We start from the raw sequence: 21981 nt of genomic DNA, 5'->3' as shown, positions 1-21981 counted from the left end.
CACTACCAATCCAGAACACATTTACCATCTTGGGAACAATTCATTTAAATCTTGTTTCTTGAAATAATGATGTTGTTAGACTGACCAATATTCATATAATTTTATTGCAAAAACTGCCTGTGCTTCATTTTGAGGTTCTCTCTCTCTCTCTCTCTCTCTCTCTCACACACACACATACACACACACACACACACACAGAGAGCAAGAGAGCGAGAAACCTGATTCCTGCTTAATACAAACTCATTAGATCTTGAGCCAGGGCCAGCGTACCCATGAGGAAAGGTGAGATGACTGCCTCAAGCAGCAGGATGCAAAGACGCAGCAGATCCCAATTTAGATCTTTATTTTCCCACTACCAACCTTGTTCTTGTTGTAGATCTTCACTCATCATTTCCTCCCTGGTGAGGAAGGAGATTCCAGTTTGTGGCTCGCCTCAGGCCCCAAAACGTATTGGGCTGGCCTTGGTCTTGAGACAGCTGTAGCTTCACTTAACAATTTTTACTAACCAAATGTTTACTACAAAGCAAGGCAACTCTGAAGGTCAGACTGCTGCTGCATACCAGGTGGCATGACAACAAGTAGCTAAGATCTCTCATTTTTATTAATCGGTCATCTAGTCGACCTTACTGCCTTTAAGATATGAAATCTTGTAACTTGCAGAAAGGTTTTTATGCTCTTCATCTCCAACCGATGGGTGCTGAGAGATACAGCAACACAGCAATGGAGGAAAGGTTACACCCATGTAGACCAGGTCCATAATGTGCATGACTGTCCTTTGTATAAAGCCTGCTGAGACACTCGGGATGTATGCTTGGTCAGATGGCTTTATGGCCAGCAAAATCTGAATAGATTTTCATGCTGAAAGACAGTAATAAGATGGTGACCTAGAAAAGAAGAATCACTTGCAGTGGGCATAGCTTACGTATGATCACAAATTGTGAGTAATGAACTATCAAACTGCAGAAGTGACAATCATAACTGAGTGTTAGCGGACTATACTGTGCATTTGCAAGGATATAGTTTTATATATCTGACATGCCGTAAAGCAGAGGTTTTTTGCTGAGCAGTAGAGAAATATTAAGATTCAGCTCTCCCCACCTCACGATAATCCCTTTCCAAAACACAAGGTACAGATAGCTCCACTGAAAACACGAGTTGCAAAGAGAGAGAGCAAGACAGAGACAAAGAGACAGAATATACTATTTTATCTATTTTAACCCTAAGATTAATTAACACTTCAAATCAGCTAAGTATGGTGCGAACCAAAACATATAAAACAAAACTCTACAGAGACCCCCCCACACTGTGGCACTCCAGCCAGACAGGTCACTGGCGAGTTACCTGTACCCTGTGCGCAGAAAGGAACTGAGCAGAAAGCAACCAACAGCCAAAAAGACAGGCTGGGCATATTCAGGGAATGTAGGGGGATGGCAGACATGCTGCCACGTTCAGGTTCTCTACCTTGATTCAGCCTAAATTGCATTCTGCTCTCTCTTTCTCCCTCTGCTAATTACGTAAATTTTACTCTTATTTTGTATGAAACATATCTATTTTGTTCTTAAGCTTTTAAAAATGCAACTTGTCTGCACACGAGTCAATGGAGCACAAGGCTTCTAAGTGCTTTGTTTTTGCTGGGAGAGGGTTGCAGAGAGAAATGTAACTAGACTGGATGCTGCTGAAGGGAAATCTAAACTGTCTCCAGTCGTCCCATCTTGTCCAGCAATATTAACAGTGGATTACATTACAAGACAGTCATAAGCCTCTACTGCTCTTCAACACACACACACACACACACACACACACACACACACACACACACAGCCATTGCCACGAACCTGCCCCCCCCAGCCGCCACTTACAACTGTGGATAATGGGCTGCATTAGCATAGTACTTTAAAATGTATTTGTTAAAATAAAAAATGTTTCTCTTGTGAAATGAGACCTCGGTAAGAAAGTGCATCAGCGATTATTTTTGCTGCCTAACCACAAGAATGCTAAAATCCTGGATTTTTCCATTGGGCAGCTCTCACTTCCATCCTAGGGGATGAAATAACCTAAGCTTCAAAGGATAGAGCTTCTCTGGTAATTGAACTATAAGTTGAGAACCACCCTACATCAATGGATATTGCTCCTTCACTTAGATGCCAATCCTACTTCTCTCATAGGCTCGTTTATGATTGGGCACAATACTATCCACACATTCTGCCTGATGATGCTGATTCTAAAGGAGCTAAAGACAGACAGACAGACAGACAGACAGACAGACAGACAGATCAGAATCTTGGCCAGCTAACGGGCCACACTGGCATCAGGTGGCATGGCCAGAATCCAGGCAAAATTTGCCCAAACAAATCATATGTGCAAATCTAGCCATAGATTGGCTTTGGCCTTTTGGGAGAATATTGCTAGGCGATGCTGGTGTTGCGAAGTCCTGTGCACAATGATGACCCCATTGTTTAAAATATGTAGATAAGATGCTCACAAAGGTATTTATTATGCAAAAAGGGGAGCTTAATTTCTAATTATTTGCTCCAGTTTCCCATGTGCACCCAAAGCATACCTAATACAGAAGTATCTTTTTCCAGTGTACCCATACCCAGGTTTGCCACTTGGCACGATATCTTTGCTAGTGTCTTTATTTTGAATTTTAAAGTCTTTGAGGAGCTAGGCTTATACAAGGGAAAGAGCTGCAGTTGGTATGAGAAAAAAGTACTTTCAAGAAGAATACACACATTTTGAAGGTAGTTTAAGAAAGTGTGCAAGATGCTGGTACTTATGAAAGTAGCTTACTTGTTTCCACATTACAGTAAACTGCAGTTCCCTTAACACAGTTGTGTCATTAGTTACTTGACCGGCTTGCTTCATGCACAGGTAAACATTTAACACATCTTAGGTGTATGCCTACAAAATAATAGTGCACAGATCTGGCATTCAGGTGGACCTGTTGGAGAACTGCAACTTGCTGTTGAATGTATAGACAGTGGTAAACTGGGGTTGGCTGTGCACAATGTGCAAAACAGTATTTAGGTGAATACAAGCATGTACACCTGTGTGGTGTTTTTTTCCTGTTTGGGACTTGTCCGAGAGGTTCGTGAAACAAGTGTACCTGTTTTTCATCCAACAAGTGTTGGAAGCCATGTTAGCACAATGCATGCATGGTCACAAGAAAAGTGGCATGTAGAGACAGGGGACTGAATATGGCATTCTTGGATGACAACTGGTCGAAGCAGCTGTACTTTACAGTAGTCCAGCATGGCCAATATTATGGATGACACACACAAGCTGCCAAGCTTGGGAACTCATAACTGTCAAGGTACAATATGGCGGCCTGCCAGGCCCAGAGCTTTCACATTCACTATGCCAGAACATCCACACACAATTTAATTGCATTATAATTTCAAAAGTGCTTTTCAAACTGAAAAAAGACATTCACTGATTAACCAGTGAAGAGCAAAATTGTTTATGAAATTGAATACAAAAAGCTACAGAAATGTAATTGGGTCGTTCTAGCACCTAATTTTCAAGCCATTTTCCCACTTATTTAATCACGAGACACAAAAGGAGCGAGTGAATTGACTTCATACTAATTAGATTACTCCCTGCGATACTCACAGCCCATATTCCAACTGGTTGATAGCAACGTTTTAAAAATGAAACAAAAGCAGGGGAAAATGACAACAGCTTGTCTGTGGGATCCACTTATTTCAAAATTGGCTCCTTGTCTATGGGAACGCCATCAACGGGCTGCCAGAGGAGACCTTCCTCAACTGCAGCTCTTCACTCCCAAAATAGGCCTGGCAGTAGCATGTGAGAGCCAAATAGCACCTCAGAGAACAGTTTGGGATCCTAAAGGCCCAACTTGTACAAAAATGAGAATTAGAAATATTATGCATAATAGCGATGCATAACGAGTCTCAGTAGATTCAAGGTTATCAGTACACGGCAGCCAATATCCACTCTGTCAAACACAGTAATTAGGGGAGAAAATTATTCCTAAAGGCACAGTCCACTGGGAAGTTCTCCTACTAAAAGATGTATTGAACAGAAGATGGCGCCCATTCATTTCCACGAGTCATATGAAGAGAAAGATTTCAGCGGATTGTGTCCACTCTTATTAATTCAAACAGGCAAAGAGAAACAAACATCATAAAGGCTGGAATCCAGTTAAAAAATAAACATGCCAGATTTGATTCAAACAACTCCCGAGTAGCAAACCTAATTATCCACATTCACCTTGCAATGCCAAAGCAATTGAAAATAGAAAGAAATTCCATCTAACCAAATCTCTGGTTAATAGTTATTAACTGCCCCTTTGAACAATTCATTTGTTCAAAATTACTTAGAAGGAAACACAAAGCTCCAAATAAAAATAAGAAGGGCAATGAAATAAAAATGCTTCCTAACTCAAATGCTGGTCTACCTGTCAGGTGCTCTCTTTCTCTTATCGACTGACATGAATAAAATTCCATTTTTTCCCTGAGCCATAAGTACTAACTTATGGGGAGATACCATAAGTTAGTACTAAGGAGGGTCCCAGCCACTCTTACTTTCTCCAGTTAAAGCAGGAATAGGGTACCTGTGGCTCTCCAGCCCTACCAACCCTGGTCGATGGCCAAGTCGGGAGGAACCAATGGATATTGGGAAGCCAACCACATTCAGAGGGCCACAGATGCCTCAGTTGAAGATCTCATGGGAGGGAAGGGCACCCCTCTCCCTAGGGAGACCTCAGGATTGCCGCCAGCCAGAACAGATGATAAAGGCAGGTATATAGGTTCACATTGTATAGGTCTAAACTTACACACACATATTAAGACGTGGCTTCGCAGAAACCAACGGCTATTTAGCTCTTCCTCTCCTCTAGCCATTATTACGCTCTCCCTCCGCTGCCAGAGGCAGTATGCCTCCGAATACCAGTTGCTTCATATCACAGGTGGGAAGAGCACTGTTGGGCTCCGGTTCTGTTTCCCATGGAGATCTGGCTGGCCACTGTGAGAACAGAATGCTGGACAAGATGTGCCCTTGGTCTGATCCAGCAGGGAGGGCACTTCCTATGTTCTTGCGTCCAAAACTGTCTTCCTCAGTAGCTGTTCCTACCTGGCCGTAAAACAGGACTGCACGAAGAATTAGGGTCTGAATTTGCTTGCAAGGTACCTCCCCCACCTGAAGGGTGTTTCTGAGGCACACTGTGTGCTTTGTTTGGTCTCAGATAAGCTATGTACCATGTTATATCTGAATATATGTGCATAGCTGTAGTGTTGTCTTTATTTGGACCCCTCTCCCCTAGTTGTGTCATTTGCATATCTGAGGTTGTTGATATTTCTTCCGGCGATCTTAATTCTGGCTTGGGATTCATCCAGTCCAGGCTTTCGCATGATGAATTCTGCATATAAGTTAAATAAGCAGGGAGACAACATACAGCCTTGTCGTACTCCTTTCCCATTTTTGAACTAATCAGTTGTTCCATATCCAGTTCTAACTTTAGCTTCTTGTCCCACATAAGAGATTTCTCAGGAGACAGACGAGGTGATCAGGCACTCCCATTTCTTTAAGAACCTGCCATAGTTTGCTGTGGTCGACACAGTCAAATGCTTCTGCATAGCCAATGAAGCAGAAGTAGATGTCTTACTGGAAGTCTCTAGCTTTCTCCATAATCCAGTGCATGGCAGAATACCTTGATGGCAGCAAGTGAGGAGGAATTAAAGAACCTTTTAATGAGGGTGAAAGAGGAAAGTGCAAAATATGGTCTGAAGCTCAACATCAAAAAAACGAAGATCATGGCCACTGGGCCCATCACCTCCTGGCAAATAGAAGGGGAAGAAATGGAGGCAGTCAGAGATTTTACTTTCTTGGGTTCCATGATCACTGCAGATGGTGATAGCAGCCACAAAATTAAAAAACGCCTGCTTCTTGGGAGAAAAGCAATGAGAAACCTAGACAGCATCTTAAAAAGCAGAGACATTTACCTTGCCGACAAAGGTCCGTATAGTTAAAGCTATGGTTTTCCCAGTAGTGATGTATGGAAGTGAGAGCTGGACCATAAAGAAGGCTGATCACCGAAGAATTGATGCTTTTGAATTATGGTGCTGGAGGAGACTCTTGAGAGTCCCATGGACTGCAAGAAGATCAAACTTCTCCATTCTGAAGGAAATCAGCCCTGAGTGCTCGCTCACTGGAAGGACAGATCCTGAAGCTGAGGCTCCAATACTTTGGCCACCTCATGAGAAGAGAAGACTCCCTGGAAAAGACCCTGACTAAACAACAAGAACCGCTAGTTTTGTTTTGTTTTTACTTTGGAGTTAATGTTATTCTCATCATTGTTATTTTCATTATTATTGTAAGCCACGTTGAAAACTTGATATGCCCAAATGATATATAAGCACTTCCTTCCTTCCCGTTTTCCTTTTTCCATCTTCAGTCTCACTCCTTGTTTTCATGCTTTTCTGACTGAAAATAGAAGGCTGGATTTGTAGCAACTACAGAGATGCCCAGATCTATAACAACAGGGACATTTAATTATCAGAAGCCTCCTTCCTTCCAGGTAGTTTTGTGCCATTCCCCCACCCCCCCAAAAATTGTGCATTTTTTGTTCAGATTTGAGTTATAACGGTTCTGCATTTCAGTTACAGATACTGACAAATCTTTAAAAACTACTGATATGGGAAAGTAACAGCAGAAAGGCAGATAAAGGTATAGGGTAAGGGACCCCTGACCATTAGGTCCAGTTGTGATCGACTCTCGGGTTGCAGCGCTCATCTCACTTTATTGGCCGAGGGAGCCGGCGTACAGCTTCTGGGTCATGTGGCCAGCATGACTAAGCCACTTCTGGCAAACCAGAGCAGCGCACGGAAACACCGTTTACCTTTCCGCTGGAGCGGTACCTATTTATCTACTTGCACTTTGACGTGCTTTTGAACTCCTAGGTTGGCAGGAGCAGGGACCGAGCAACGGGAGCTCACCCCGTCACGGGGATTCGAACTGCCGACCTTCTGATCAGCAAGCCCTAGGCTCTGTGGTTTAACCCACAGCGCCACCCACGTCCCAGAAAGGCAGATACACATTCTTTAAACAATTTAACTATACAAATAAAAACTAAGTATTTATAAAGCACGTGCAAAAGTTCTCCTGATAGTCAGGACCAGTAAGCATCTGCTTTGATGACAGATGAAGTCAGAAGGGAATCAGACTAGACTCCTCCCACCTCACCAGGTGACACATCCCCCTGGGTGGCTTCTTTGTAGAGAAAGACTAGAGAAAGATTCCGTTGCCGCTTGAAGACTAGCCAAGAACTTCCAAATGCACCCAAATGAGTCCCGACCTGGCACAATCTCCTTGCCGCTTTTGTAACTCATTTGAAATTTTATTAGGTGCAACATAATTGATTACATAATCAAACGAAGAACGCACATTATCAAGAAATTGTAGCACTTCACGGGACATTTAATCACCCTGCCTGGCACAGTGCCAAAATGAATTAGCCTGCATTAGAGCTGAAACACATCTTAGTCCTCATATTTGTTTCCATCCTTACGGAAGGAACTTGCTTGTGCAAAAGGGCTCTCCATCATGAGGTTTCTCTGTTACCCAGGCTGCTATATTATCCAAAAGAAATACCATTAAATTGCTGGGTTATAACTAAGCTAGGGATAGGAAACCATGTGTGCTCTCTGCATGCTGCTAGACTCCAACTCCCATCATCCCTGACCACTAGCAATGTTGGCTGGGGCTGATGGGAGCTGGATGCCAGAAACGCCACAAGCTCCCCACCCCTAAACAAAGCAGTACTTTTTCAAAATGCCACATTGATTATTTCCTGGCACAAGGAGGCAACATATAAATATTACAATAAATATTTGTAATATTGATAAATATTGGAATATAGATAAATATATTTCGTGCAGACTTTCCAATATAGAGTCCCCAAAGCAGTTTAAAATCATTGGGTTGTATTCAACTAATGGACTCAAATTAGTTAGGTCCATTATTTTCAGTGGGCCTACTCTTGAGTGTGACAAACTCTGGAAACTACCCATAAAAGAAGAAGAAGAAACAGGCTATCTTGGACTTTTGACATGCTCTACCACTTTTTATTCTTCCTGAGATATGGAAGATGTAAACATTTATAGGCTCAAGATGCTTAATGCATCTCACTGGATTGCTTTAAGTTATTATGCTGTATGATAACTAGTGACTTCCAGCTTAAAGGGTGCTATATAAACTATTTAAATAAATAAATAAAGGCTTTAAAGGTTCAGAACAATACTGACAATCTCCTTACAGCAAAAAATAATAATTATTTTTTAATATAAATGATTTTTTGTTATGTCAAGGAAGGTGCATTCATATAAGGACCAAGAAAACTGCAAGCTCTTTTCTGTCTTTACCGTACATAAAAATCAATAAAATAATAAAAAGGTTAATATCCAGGCAATTAAAATCTTGTACCAAGGAGAGCTGAATTCTGCAAAAGTTGCGCAGGTACATTTGAGTAAGTTCTATCTTGCACAACTTATTCCTTAGTTATTATCAGTTTGCCTTGTTGATTCCAGATTTGTTTGTCTGGGGTAGGGTAAAGAACTATCTGCCGGGCAGAGAAGCCACTGGAACTCTCAACCCTCCCCCTATGTGACTTTGGCTAACAATGTACTCCCAGAAGCACTAGAAAGTCACTCTTTTTTCTTTTTCTTTAAAGGAAACACAAGATTTTAAGGAAAGTTAAATCTGTACCCAGTCCCCTATTTTACACTTTGATAAAGCTTCTACTTTATGGCAAGCATTTGGCTATAGCTGCATGTCTGATGTAACTGAGAAATTTAAGCCAAAGTTATCAGATATTGGAGCTAAGCTGCACTGGTTGTTAGAAATGCCTCCGATGCACCTGAATAAAGCCGCAAATCCTACCAGTCCAAACTACCATGTATCTGACTTAGGCCCATCAATTAGGAGGCGACACACCTCCCTCCCTGGGAATCATCGGCATCTGGCAAAAAAAAAGCAAAGAAAGCATGGAGCAACTATTCTAGGGGTGGCTCATCATCTGGTTTCAGGCAAGGGGGGTGGGAAATGATACGTTGCATAAAATGCAGCATTGGCCATTTACCAAAGCTAAGCCGGAAAAGAATGCCTCTACTCAGAGCCCTCCCCGCTCTTGCCACTGAAATTATTTAATTCTCATCACCAGACTCCACTGAGGCGATCAACAGCTGCAGGACAGAGCAAAAGAGCAATGACGTGTCTGCAGCACTGACTTCGCATGGGGGAATTTTCTCAACAGCTGAGGCTCAGCGCTCAAGGTGACTCCTAAGTGATTGGTTATTGAGGGAAGAATCAGGGTGGATAGTGAAGGAGAAAATCATATGTCCTTCTAATCACAAAGATATTCATGTGTCTTTTTAATCATGCCGAGAAAAGAGAAAACACAGCTACCAGCAGCAGCATTTGGTCACTTTGAAGGGTGCATGTGGTTTTACAGTGTCCCGAGTGGCTTTGTCGTCCAAGGTCAGATCAATGGCTGCCCTAGCCTGCCTGCCTTGTGAAGTGGGGCTGCTACAATTCCAGTTGGGGCTTTAGATAAACAAAATGTCTAATTGCCCAGATGTTTTTATAGGACAAAGAGTTTTGTTGCACTGGGTGTTGTTCCAAAGACAGGGGCACTGTGATAGGAAACAGGCCAAGGTTCCTTTCAACCCTGATTTGTTTGGGAGAAAACTCTTGATCCTTCCACTCACTCTGCATGACAGACATTGTAGGGGAGCTGGAAGGGTCTGGAAGCTCAGAAGTCCACAAAGCAGATATAATAAAAGCACTGACTGTGGTCAAGAGAAGTACGCGCAAAAAAATGACACACCTGACCTTGGGCTATAATAATTCCATTGATTCTGTAATAACTCTTCCGCTTCAGGCAGCATTCCATAATCATAGCAACTATATTGCTGGGCAGACAGCAGCTGCCCAATACTTAAGATAAACTGGCATATAACATTAACCTGGGAAAAAGATAATCTCTGTACAGTCAAAGGTTTTATCCGAGTGTAAGGCATCAGGGAGATGAATGACCAATACTTTGTGCAGCTATAAAAGAAATGATTGGTTGTGTTTAGGACTTTTTGAGCTTGAAAGCAGATCTTTGCTATGGGCTTTCTATAGGTTGTTGTACAAAACTCTGTGGGATCTGCTCTGCATTGCATGCCTGTATATCATTCATCCACTGAACCACACCAAGCCCAGTTCAATGTAAAGCATAAGATGTTACAGTCAAAGAGTGGGCAGCCAGTACATACAGCAAAATCCCCCACTCATTTTCCATTTCCTGAAAGTTCAGAGTTATCTATAGTTTAAAAAGAAAGAAAACAGTATCCCTTACACAGTATAGATGTAAATTGAGGAAGGGGCCGGGACATTGGTAAAGCATTTGCTTTGGTGCATAGTTATTAATTATACTGTATTTCCCCTTGAATTTGGGGCTTCTAATGACTGGGACATTTACACACTAGGCAGGTTCAGAGGCTCCTTAGCCCAGTCATAAGGAGTGGGGGGAGAACGGCACCTGGCAGGCTCATGACCCAATTAGGATGATATGGAGGTGCCAACTATATGAACTGATGTCCCCATGCACACACATGAAGGTGCCAGTTCATACAATTGACATCTCCATCCAATACCAGCTGGGCTGAAAGCTTATTGCCTGCACCATGCACGTCTTTGGGCAAATATGTGAAGGCCAAGAAGAGTGTGGACTGGGCCTCCATGTTGCCTCTATTTTAGAAAGGTAGAAAATGGGATGGGAAAGTTTAGACGCTGCTGCTTCTGCTCTGTTTACAGCTCTCCTGGTTGCCACTAGCCTACTGCACCAAACACACAAAAGGAGCCTTGGCACATGCAATAATTTTAACTATTTGGCATGGCATCATCAAGAAAATATTACGTGAATATCAATGAAGACCCTCATCTTACCCACTTACAAAAGTAGAATATATTCTATGTAAATAGCTCCTCAACAAACACCACAAGCAGCAACACAACATAGCTTTAGATGTTTCACTCACACACACACGTCCAGAGCAAACTCACAAACATACCAACGTTTGTTTCTGATCCATATTTTCAAAGGAAAATTGAGCTGTTAAGGAGTAAGGAGTGAGCCTCTCATATAGCGTCAGATTTGATGCGTCTGCTTTAATGTTCAAGGCCACAGGCAACAAGAGGAGGATAACATCAGTTCCTTAAATGCATATCAAAGCAAACAGGTCTGGGTTTAACATGAACACCAGCAAATGAGAAGTTCTATTAAGATAATCATGTTTTACATATATCTTTAAGAACTGGGGAGTACAGGGAGACATGCCAATTACAGAAACACCCATTTACAACCCCCATGTCAGATTGTCAGAAGGAAAGAAAAATCTCCTGCGGCTTTAACAGATAACGGATGCCTTTCAGGCAAACCCGGTAGGTATTAAAAGAAGAGCAACTGGTTGCACACTGGAAAAAAATGCAGCTTTCTTCGGCAGCTGTCAGCAAGTGCAAAGAACGGCATATATACCTCTGCTCTAGCAAACAGAAAGCTCAGGCATCTGTGTTGGGGCGACAATCTGTTTGGAACTGGAATGTATGTAAATACAATCAAATTGGAGATGTTCCTGCCGTCTGTGTAGCAGACAGAATCTATCGCCAAAGCTTAAAACTAACAATGTGTGTCTGCTTTTTCTGCTGAACAAAGGCAGCACCCTGTTCTCCCCCCAAGTTATGTCTATATCAAAAGCCGACAGAACTAAAGGCCCCTGTGATCATTTTCAAAGGCCTTTTTGTCACAGAGTGAGGGTTTGCTTCCAACAGGACCAGCCTCTCCCCCTGCCGCCTCTTTCTTTCATGATGGCACTGCATAAAGATGAAACTTTCCAATGAGGAATATCTCAACCCTCGTCTTTCAGGAGGAGCCACATCAGCACTGGTGCCAAACTATGCCCAGGTGTACATCACACAGGTACTTTTTACTGCAAAAATCCATCCTGAGAAAACAAACTCCCACCTTCAGCATATTAAAAAGTGGCCATATGAATCTTCCAGAGACATGAGTAGAAAGCCATACACTGTTTTCAAAATGCGCTTTGTTGCCCTTGATTCTAAGTTTCCCCTTGAACAAAAATCCTTCTCTGTGCTCAATTATAACCGATAAACATCAGGAGTTTTGTACCCAGGGCTCCTGGGTCCCCCATGTCAGTCAACACCAGGGGTCAGCAAACTTTTTTAGCAGGGGGCCGGTCCACTGTCCCTCAGACATTGTGGAGGGCCGGACTATTTTTTTTGGGGGGGGGAATGAATGAATTCCTATGCCCCACAAATAACCCAGAGATGCATTTTAAATAAAAGCACACATTCTACTCATGTAAAAACACCAGGCAGGCCCCACAAATAACCCAGAGATGCATTTTCAATAAAAGGACACATTCTACTTATGTAAAAACATGCTGATTCCTGGACCGTCCGCAGGCCGGATTTAGAAGGCGATTGGGCCGGATGCAGCCCCCGGGCCTTAGTTTGTCTACCCATGGTCAACACCATCACCATCTTATTCTTCAACAATAATGGCCAGACCTCCTTGCCCAGGCCAGCCGAGATAGCTGCTAATCCATTTTAATTAGTCCCATAAGTAGAGAAGGGGGCAAACAACACTTTTTCTCTTTTCCATGAAAACTGCTGGTTGGACACAATTTAACTTTTCTTCTGATCCATCCAGATGAAAAAAGGCTGGCAAAGGATGGGAACGGTCAAAGTTTCCTCTGAAATACTGTAATAGGATGCAAAGAGAGAGGGAGAATGCAATGATAAAAACAAGATCCGTCACTACGGTGCTGGTGCCAGGCTCTTTTGCAGTTTAGGCAAGGCTAACTCTTGCACCACCACCACTCCAAAAAGATTGCTAACTTCAGAAACAGATGTCTTGTAGAAAGAATTAAAAGCACAAAATTTGAAACTGCTTAATTCACTTTAGATTGTCAGAATAAGTAATATTTGATTATCCTTCTCAAATACAAAAGAAAATGGTTTAGCACACAAATCATTTTGAATAAGCTTGTGAACTGTGATGTTAAAATTTAAGTCTCTTTAAAGTTTCAATTTCAGGCACATCAACATCTTGCTTTGTGTGCCTCTTCCCTTGCAAATTTTGTCACCAATTACTACAGGTCAAGTGCTGATGCTTGGGCATGTTCAACTGACATAGCTGTCAGGCTAACTAGTTTCTTTCGCAAAACTGTTGAGCATATGTGATTTTTTATAAGTCTGAGCTTTGAGAAACTGGGTTTACCACTTTCCCGTGACACTGGAAGTGTAGGAAGGATCCTTAGAGAAACAGAAACATTAGACACTTTGTGCAGCAGTTTTTGTTGTAGTATGAAGAGAAGTATTCCTTGCAGCAGCATAGATTTTGGAAGCCTTTGAGCTATTGCTATAAGGTCACCGCACAGATATAAAACTGTGCTCCTCAAGGAGCAGTACTGCACCCCTTTGTGGTCTGTGCTCTAGGCGGCTGCCTAGCTGGCCTAATGGTAGCACTAGACCCAAGTCATTACAGCTCACAATGACCTGGTTAGCAGTAATAATTTGTCCATCTCATAATGTTTGATTCCAACTAAATATATGGAAAAACTTTCTGACAGTAAGAGCTATTCAACAGTGGAACGGTCTCTTTCAGGAAGTTGTGAACTCTCCTTCCTTGGAGGCTTTAAAGCAGAGGTTGGATGGCCATCTGTCATGGATGTTTTAGCTGAGATTCCAGCATTGCAGGGGGTTGGACTAGATGACCCTTGGGGTCCCTTTCAACTCTACGATTCTATGATTGCATATGCATGGCACCATCAGTGCACATAATAACAGTATGAGCAAGGATGGAACTTTTAAGAAAAAAATGAGCTTCCCACCCAACTCAAACACTGGCCTAGAAACCCTATAAAACCAGGCCAATTTCATATCAAGCTATCCATCATTAATAGAAATCTTACTATGCAGTTTAAACACAGTGCCTAAGTTTGGCTTTGTTTTGCTTTTTAATCCGTGCAGCTTTGTTCTTCTGTCCACAGATAGGAAATCACACTTGTAGGGGGGAAAAACAAGGTAGTGTAGCAGTGATTCAAACTGGGAGTGTTCAAACGGTCACCTCAAATGTCCAATCAGTTTGTAACATTGTTGCTTTGACCTGACTGGAACCTGATCCCATTGTTTTTTTCCTAACATGAGCTGTGCTGTTAAGGCCCAGAGATGCTTCCTGCTGCTTCAGCTGTCTGTCTTATGCAAAGACCACGGATACGACAGGTTCATCCTGCCGCAACCTCACAGCAGACAGGGAGCTAACCAATTTGTTCCTCCTTTGATCAATTGAACTATTCCTCAACCGAGATGAGTATAGTAAACTGAAAATAGCTAAATCAACCCAATAATCGCGAGGTCAGCAAAGGCCAACTGGGGTGCAGACAAAAAGGCTGGAGCAGGCTAACACTCTTGATTGCTTAAGTGTGGTTAAATAGCCAGGAATGTTACCTCTACATCTACGGAAGGAATCGTGCTGGATACTGACATCTCAGCCTTGGGGGAAATTCTGTCTTACCCCCTTGAGTCTCAAAGTTGACAACATATACTGCTTACATGTTTCCAAAAATTCTTTACATTTGGGGATAATTCTGCATAAGAATTGCTGGTGCAGGGTGGAAAATATTTTGGAACAGAAATTTCCCCTCTTTTAGTTTTTCCAAGGACAGTTTTCTAGTTTTAGTTTATTTTATTTCAACCTGACATTTATGTACCACTTATTCAGCAAAGCTACCTGTATGGTTCGCAAAAAAAAACTTAGAAGTACACTAAAAAGGAGGAGGAGCATATGTCAAAACTGTATTAATTTAACCAAGATAAGAGCAGTTTTCAAAATGCATTGGGTCACACAGTTAATTAGTAACATAATTAATGAGTACAATATGAGTTGAACTGGGGAAGCTGAAATGATACGATACTGGTCAAATCTAAAATCAAAGCTGTAATTAACATTCACCCCCCCCCCAGGTGAGTCTCCCCAGGAAGCATGCATCAAATATTTCAGTTCATCTATTTCTGGCTACTGGAAAAAAGTCAGATATTTATTTTGCATAACAAATTAATAAGGTGTGATAGGACAGATTGTAGCCTGCACTGTGAGAGGGCAGGAAGACAACCAACCAACCAACCAAACAAACAAACCCTCTTCTTGTTAGTTTCAAGGTGACACCAAGTGTGGACATCTTTTTTTATTTTTGCTGCCTCCAACCTTTTGGAAACTTAGTGGTGCAATGGCTCAGTGCATCTAGCTGTTAAGCAGTAGGCTTGAGGTTGGAGCCCACCCAGAGACAACTGTGGACAGGATTCCTGCATTACAGGGGGTTGGACTGGATAACCCCTGGTATACCCTTCCAAATCTACAATTCTATGATTCAGCTGTAACACTTCCCATGCTGAGGACTGCTTGCTTGAGAGTATAATTGTGGCAGAGAGGGAAAGCCCCTATTGTGTGAAAATCCCAGCACTTGTTTTAAGCACGAGGTTGCACTATGCTCCAACTAATTTCAGAATCCGGTACCATGTCTAATGCAAGCAACACCTTCCACTCAGCCAGTAAAAGTGAGTATCAGCCAGCAGCCATACCTCATACTAATTAAATGAAGTATCCTTTTGCATTTCCTGAACAAGTCCAGGCCAGTCCCCTTTCAACAAGGACGAGGGCCTATTGCTAATAAACTGTTAGGCGTACTCCATTTTATATTTCCAGAGAACTTCCAAGTTCACTCATTTTTCAGCAAAGGGTAGAGCCAGAAATAGATTGAACAAACAGAAATGCCCCATGGTTGGGCTTTCACCCTATGGCATGACATTTAATTAACTCAGCTCAGGGTGTCTCAGGAGCTCTCCACCTGTGTTGTTCATTACAAAATTTAAGTCTGGCCCCTTTGTGAAAAGCCCCCTTCACATTCAGGGAGGTGCTGTGTTAGAATTATTCCCTAAAGCACTGTGAACTTTTTTCAGCATTCTGCCCAGGAGGTTGCTCCAAGCTCCATGCCACACCAATTCAGCTTTTTCAGACATTTCCAGGAGGCTGATCCATACCACACTTCTCCAAGACATGCTACTCCTTTGATGGACAGTGATGTCAGTGGGCTTTTCTGTCTGTCACTCACACTTTAGCTAGACCCCTTCTTTACCACCACCACCCCAGTTTCCTTGCCTCCAGACCTTGTTTGTTCTTTGTTTTCAGGACTAATCAAAGACTTAGTGGAGAATCAAGATTTTGGCTCAAGGGTTGCCCAATAATCACTACCCAAGCTTTAACGTTTAACCTTCCTGTGAACTTTTGACTCTCCTATGCAGCAGAGCCTCTAAAAGAAAAGCAACGATTTTACAACCAAACACAAAATGGCTGAAAGTCCTACAGAGTTAGTAACACATGCTATACAAGATTGCCATGGGTTATATGATATACTTTCCAATTCAAAATTTTCTAGAAACCCTACATCAGTAATCAGAAGTCACATTCCATGCTTCTGTGGGATCAACTATATATGACACATCTGTGGAACTTCTGGCCCTCCAAATGTTGTTGGACTATAACTTCCATCATCCCTTATCATTAGGCACTGGCTAGGGCTGAAGGGAACTGAAGTCCCAACTACAGCTGAAGGGCTACAATTTCCCCATCCCTGAACCACAGTTATAAGTCTAAATAATATTAGACATATCTACTGAGCTCAATGACCATAAAGCTGACTTTCATTATGATTCTCCATTAAACATTTATTGAACATCTTCGGGGAAACCCAAAGTTAAAGAACAACATACAAGACCAAATATCACCTGCAGGGAAGCAGAAAGAGAAGTGAATACATTACGAGCACACTCAGTGCTATCTTCCTGAAGTGTTTTCACAGCCTTCTCTGTGCTGTCTTGCCCAGGCCCAAATCTATGACCCTGTACTTCCCAGCACCCCAAACTTAGAAAGAAACCATAAGGCTCCATTTTCACTCACAGCAGAAGCCATTACACACTTCCTGTCAAATATGTTTTAATGTGAAAAGGCAACTCCCTACAGAGACCATGTCAAAGGATTGTTAGATCTCGGGTTTTGAAGTCTCCAACCCAGAGTCTCAAAGGGAAGTAGTTAAATCCATGGGTGCAGAGCAAGAAGCAAGAGAAGGACTTATTTGGGTTAGAAGCTGAAGGGAGGAGGATTATTTTGGTCAGAAAATCTGATCTTAAGGCAGCAATGACTTGAGAATGCACTGCCCTGATACTGCTGGATATGGAACTGCCTGGTCTTGATCTTCGCGTGTGTGTGTGTGTGTGTGTGTGTGTTTTCCTCCACAGCAGTGAAGCAGCAACAGTATAATTTGTTGGAGAGTAGCCAACGCACGTGAACACATTCTGACTGCTTTAGTCACTACTGCTGGTGGGATGGGGCAGGAGCAGCAAGAGAAACGCCCCCACATCAAGGGACAGAAATGTGTGATGACACCTCTCCCTGGTTGCTATTAGCCCAAGTGAGAGTAGTGGGCACCTGCTCTTTCCTGTGGCTATTGCAGAACTTGAACAAAACATCAACATTAACAGCCAAGGAAGGCCTGATGAGTGGACAGATAACATAGCTGTCTTCAGTCGGTCTGCATTGAGCCAGGAGCCACAGGCTTACCTGCTGCTCTAGCCCCAGGGCCAAAATAATGGGAGAGGCTATTTTCAGCACTTGGAACATAGGAGCTTTCCCAGTCAACGCTGCCTTCTTATTTTGAAAAAGAAAATTGACACAAAGCTTAAATATAAGGTTGGGTTAAGCCCCTTAGGGAAATCAGTTATGGTTGGTTTAAAATCACAAGTTACCACACCTTAGGAGGTTAAGGAGACACATTATTATCATCATTTCCCCCACAAACATTTCAGCGGAGAGAGCATTGTCTCAGGCCACCCAAATATTTTTTTGCAACCAGACTTGCTATGCCTCCCAACCCAACACTTGATCCCATGTGCCATGCTGGTGCTCCATGCATTATATCTGGAAGACCTGCCATTAACTGCATTTACAAAGTTCAATGCCATCCAACACCCAGTGCTGTCCAACGATCTGTGTTATTTTAAATATTGTGATTCTCCCCATCGGAACGTGATGGACAGCTAATAAGAAGGCAAGCCAAAGTGCTGAATGGGGGTAATTATGTGGTGGTTCAATAGGCTGAAACGACAACTGCGTGGATCTTCTACTGTGAAATGTAAGCATGCCCTTTCCCCAGGGCTCTTATTTAAATACTGCTCCGTCTCCCACAGCCTTGTGCTGGAAGGATACTGCTCGGCACACTCCTCATAAAACCACATAATTATGAATAATGCCTCACTTTAACAAAATAAATCACCAAGCGTCCTAGAAAAGGCGGCTAATTCTGACATACTTCAGGAATTTTATTAAAAATGCCAGGCAAAATGAGCCACCCTTTTCCCTGAAAGGCTGATCTTCTGCTGTTCTTTTTCACCGCTTGCCAGTCTAATAGGGATTCCGTGGGACAGGAGATGTCAGGGGGTGGGAGACAGAATGGTCACCTGATGGCAAGTCCAACCTGAATTTAAAAATGCTTTAAGAGTGATATCCAGTGGCAGAATGGGACTTTATCTATTGACATATTTAAGACTCTTGCACAGGAAAACTGTCTTCTCAATGGCCAAAGTAGCAAAATAGAACCTCCAGGTTCAGAGTCAGCACATCTCTGAATACTAGATGCTGGGGGCAAACAACAAGGGAGGCCTTTGCATCCTTCTTGTGAGGTTTTGAAGGCTTGTGGTTGGGCCCTAGGAGGAGCAACAGGCCATACCAGATGGATCTTTGCCCTGGTCCAGCAGGGCTCCTCTATTTATGTTTTTTTGCCTCTTTTTTTTGCTTTTCTTTTCAAAAGAAGTACAGCATAGTTTGCAGTTATGGTTCAAGGCTGCCTTTTAAAAACCCCAGAGTTCTTTACAAACACATGTGTGACTGAAATTTCCCCAAGCTCCTAGGTGGCTTCCTGAATCTTAAAGAAGCTGGAGTTGACAGCACAGTGTGATAGGGTGTTGCTGCTGCACAGCTCCTACAGCATTTAATGCCCCTAGAGTTGCATCCAATATTAGTGCATTAGAGAGACTCTTGGTGCTGTTGTGCATGTGGGCTCCATTTCTGGTTTAGACCACTTCAAGGGCACTCTAGTGCCCAGTACTCTAGATGCATTAAAACAGTTAAGTGAAGCACTAACGGGTGAGACAGAATCCAGGTCACATTCCACTGCGCTACAGAGCAAGGGAGAGATGGGAAACCAGGCCACACCAGCAGATCTGAGAACATCTGCATTTGCCTCTTCCTCAGCTGTCAACTAGCAGCAGCCATTTCATCAGGCTGAGGGAGTGGGGAAGAGATGGGAAGCAGGCCCGCTCTGTTAGCACTCCTAAGAAAGTAGTGCTCGAGCTTGCTCACTTTCCATTTCCCTCCCCATCTGCTTTTCCTTTTGCTTCACATATTTCAGATTGTAAGTCTGAGGGACAAAGGCTGCTTCTTTTAAAAACAGTGATTTGTAAGTCTCTCAGGGAGCCCTTTTGGCTGAAATGGGTTAAAAATGTGTTAGATAAATGTATGCATGTTTGTTTACAGAATTTATGGGGAGGAGGGGGGGATTCAAATCCACCTTCAATTCCACTTCAGGTAGACTTTGGTGGCAACCCTTTCTTTTTATAAGCAGAGCACAATATGGGCTGTGCTGCCAGTTCTGCTCAGCTACATTTCTAGCCACAGCATAAGTTGAGGTGGTCCAAGGAGAACCATTTTTAATTACTTTTAAACACTTTGGAGAGCTGGCAGGGAAATCAGTAATTGTAATTACTTATTGGTGTCAAAGCCTTTGAAAGCCATCTAAAGGGTTTTGAAGTACCTTAACTTGAATGCAATCCTGCTGTGTGAGCTGGAGGAAGTAAATCCAATCGCCCCACCTTTTGTCTGCCTCCAAGGTTTGGATTACAGAAATCCGTTAGCAGAGGGCAATTCGAGGGCAATGTTCTTAATAGCTGGTGCAGCCCACCTTTTAGTCCTCAAAGCAGGACAAAAACATCTGACCAATATATTTTAAGTGAAATGAATCCATGGAGATGGATTGTTGTGAATCCATGTTACAACAGCTCTTGGTGCCTCACCACCACCCTTTCCTCTCGCTTTGCATAGACCAATTAGTTTCCAATCTTTATTTACATATGTGAGAACTGTTAAGCATCCATAAATTTTTATGCCAGGCCTCTAGAGAGATAATTTAGAAGTTGGGAAAAGCAATTATCCTGTAGGCTGACAAAGTCCTCACCACCTCAGCAGCCAAAAAGCAGCCTCAGCCATTCCACCCCCACCTGCCCGCAAAAGCTACCACTTTCTCCTTGATTTTAGGGTGCAACTACCCACTGCAAATTAACACAAGCCTGTCACCAAAAAGAGCTAACTCATTTCCCTTTAACCCAATAAAAAAGAATACTATATTTGCATACCGGATAGCACTTTTTAAAAACATGGTGCCTGTGATAAAATGTTGCAGCACATCCCTACTTGCTAGGATGAGTGTTGCTGTTCAGGGCTGCAGACAGCCAGGATGTGGAGCGTTGGAGTGTGGCTCAGGCCTTAGAATTTCACAGCTATACAGCAGGCAAGAGAGTGGATTCTGAAGAGTGGAAAAGGAACAGATTCCTTTTTGCTCTCCTCTCTACGACTTAGAAATGCAGAGTCAGAAGGGACCCTGAGGGCCATGTAGTCCAACCCCTTGCAATGCAGGAATCTTAACACATGGTCCTCCATCCCGTATGAAACCATACCGAACCCTGCTTAGCTTTGCAAATGTGCTAGAAGTTTTATTGCTGCGTCACCCATGAAACATTCCCATATAGTTCAGGGAGGAGAGTTGAAAACCCCCAATGAGCAGTTTGGAGCATAAGCAGGTTGATTTCCACCTCCCCCCCCCCCCCGACACCACAATATTCTATTGGAAGCTCACAGATGCTTATTATACTACTTTGTATTTTAGGGGGAAAAAAATCTTAAGTTAAAAACTTTCCTGCTCTTAGAGAGAATGATGACCCCCCCAAAAAAATTCCCCAAGAGGCAGGAAATAGGAACAATGGTTTACCAGGAACAACAAACCATCAAGATACAGGGGTGGCTGAGTGTGTTGTGAGAGCTCAAATGCCAAAGGATTGGGCCCAATCCTTCCTCACTCTTTTGAAATTAGTTAAGTTGCCTTAAATACCCCCCCCCCAAAAAAAAACCCCAAGATACTTTCCCCTCAAGATGGTTGATATAAAATCTGTGGTGAGATATATACGGTATATTTGCAAAGAAAGTTTTCAAGCCATCAATCAAAGCTGGCCTGAGGCAACTGCCTCCCTCTGCTACTTTGACCACACTGCTCTCTTGAGATAAACACAGGACTTTTTACAATTATCTTTTGCCCACGAGCAAAACCAAAAGGGGAGGGGGAGCAAATCTTTCTACCAGTCAATAATGGAAACTTTCAATAGATCACAAAGAGAGATATTTTCAGTGTGTTTCAAATCAAGTTCAAAAAGACAGCTGGTGAAAAGGAAGTGCGGGGGGGGGGGGAGTCACCTATCTGCAGCTTTTTGCACTTTTGGAAAATGGTGTTAATTCTCACAACTTAAAAAGGAAACATCTCTGACTTATTTCAAGAAAAAAAGAAGGTTTTTTGAATCTCTCATTCCCACTCCCCACTTCCACAAAGCCACTCAGTCCAGATTAGGGTGCTGGCTGACTTCAGTGAGGTAATTCTTACCACTGAGGCTAACTAGTCAATTTAGGAACAAGTGCTTTGAATGCTTGAGGCAAAGTTCCTCCACTGAGAGGAGGGGGTGGGGAAGGTAGGTTTAAAAAACTTCTATTAGCCTGTTCTGACATCAGTCTACATTGTGCAGCCC

At 42.7% G+C, this 21981-nt stretch overlaps 1 protein-coding gene and 1 long non-coding RNA gene across 39 annotated transcripts in view; one reads left to right on the top strand and one right to left on the bottom strand.

Moving 5' to 3' along the window:
- Positions 1-21981, bottom strand: part of MSI2 (musashi RNA binding protein 2) — a 416302-nt gene that overhangs the window by 126386 nt on the left and 267935 nt on the right. The gene's annotated exons all lie outside the window — the stretch shown is intronic.
- Positions 4962-9894, top strand: LOC309331645. The gene is made up of 4 exons (XR_014151926.1): positions 4962-5147; positions 6416-6538; positions 6621-6694; positions 9179-9894. It is a non-coding gene; the product is annotated as an uncharacterized lncRNA (long non-coding RNA).

This window comes from Podarcis erhardii (genome assembly GCF_964252035.2).
Source record: "Podarcis erhardii genome assembly, chromosome: 16".
NCBI classification, from domain to species: Eukaryota; Metazoa; Chordata; class Lepidosauria; order Squamata; family Lacertidae; genus Podarcis; species Podarcis erhardii.
Note: the sequence above shows the minus strand (reverse complement) of the source record. Positions and strands in the feature narration are given on the sequence as shown.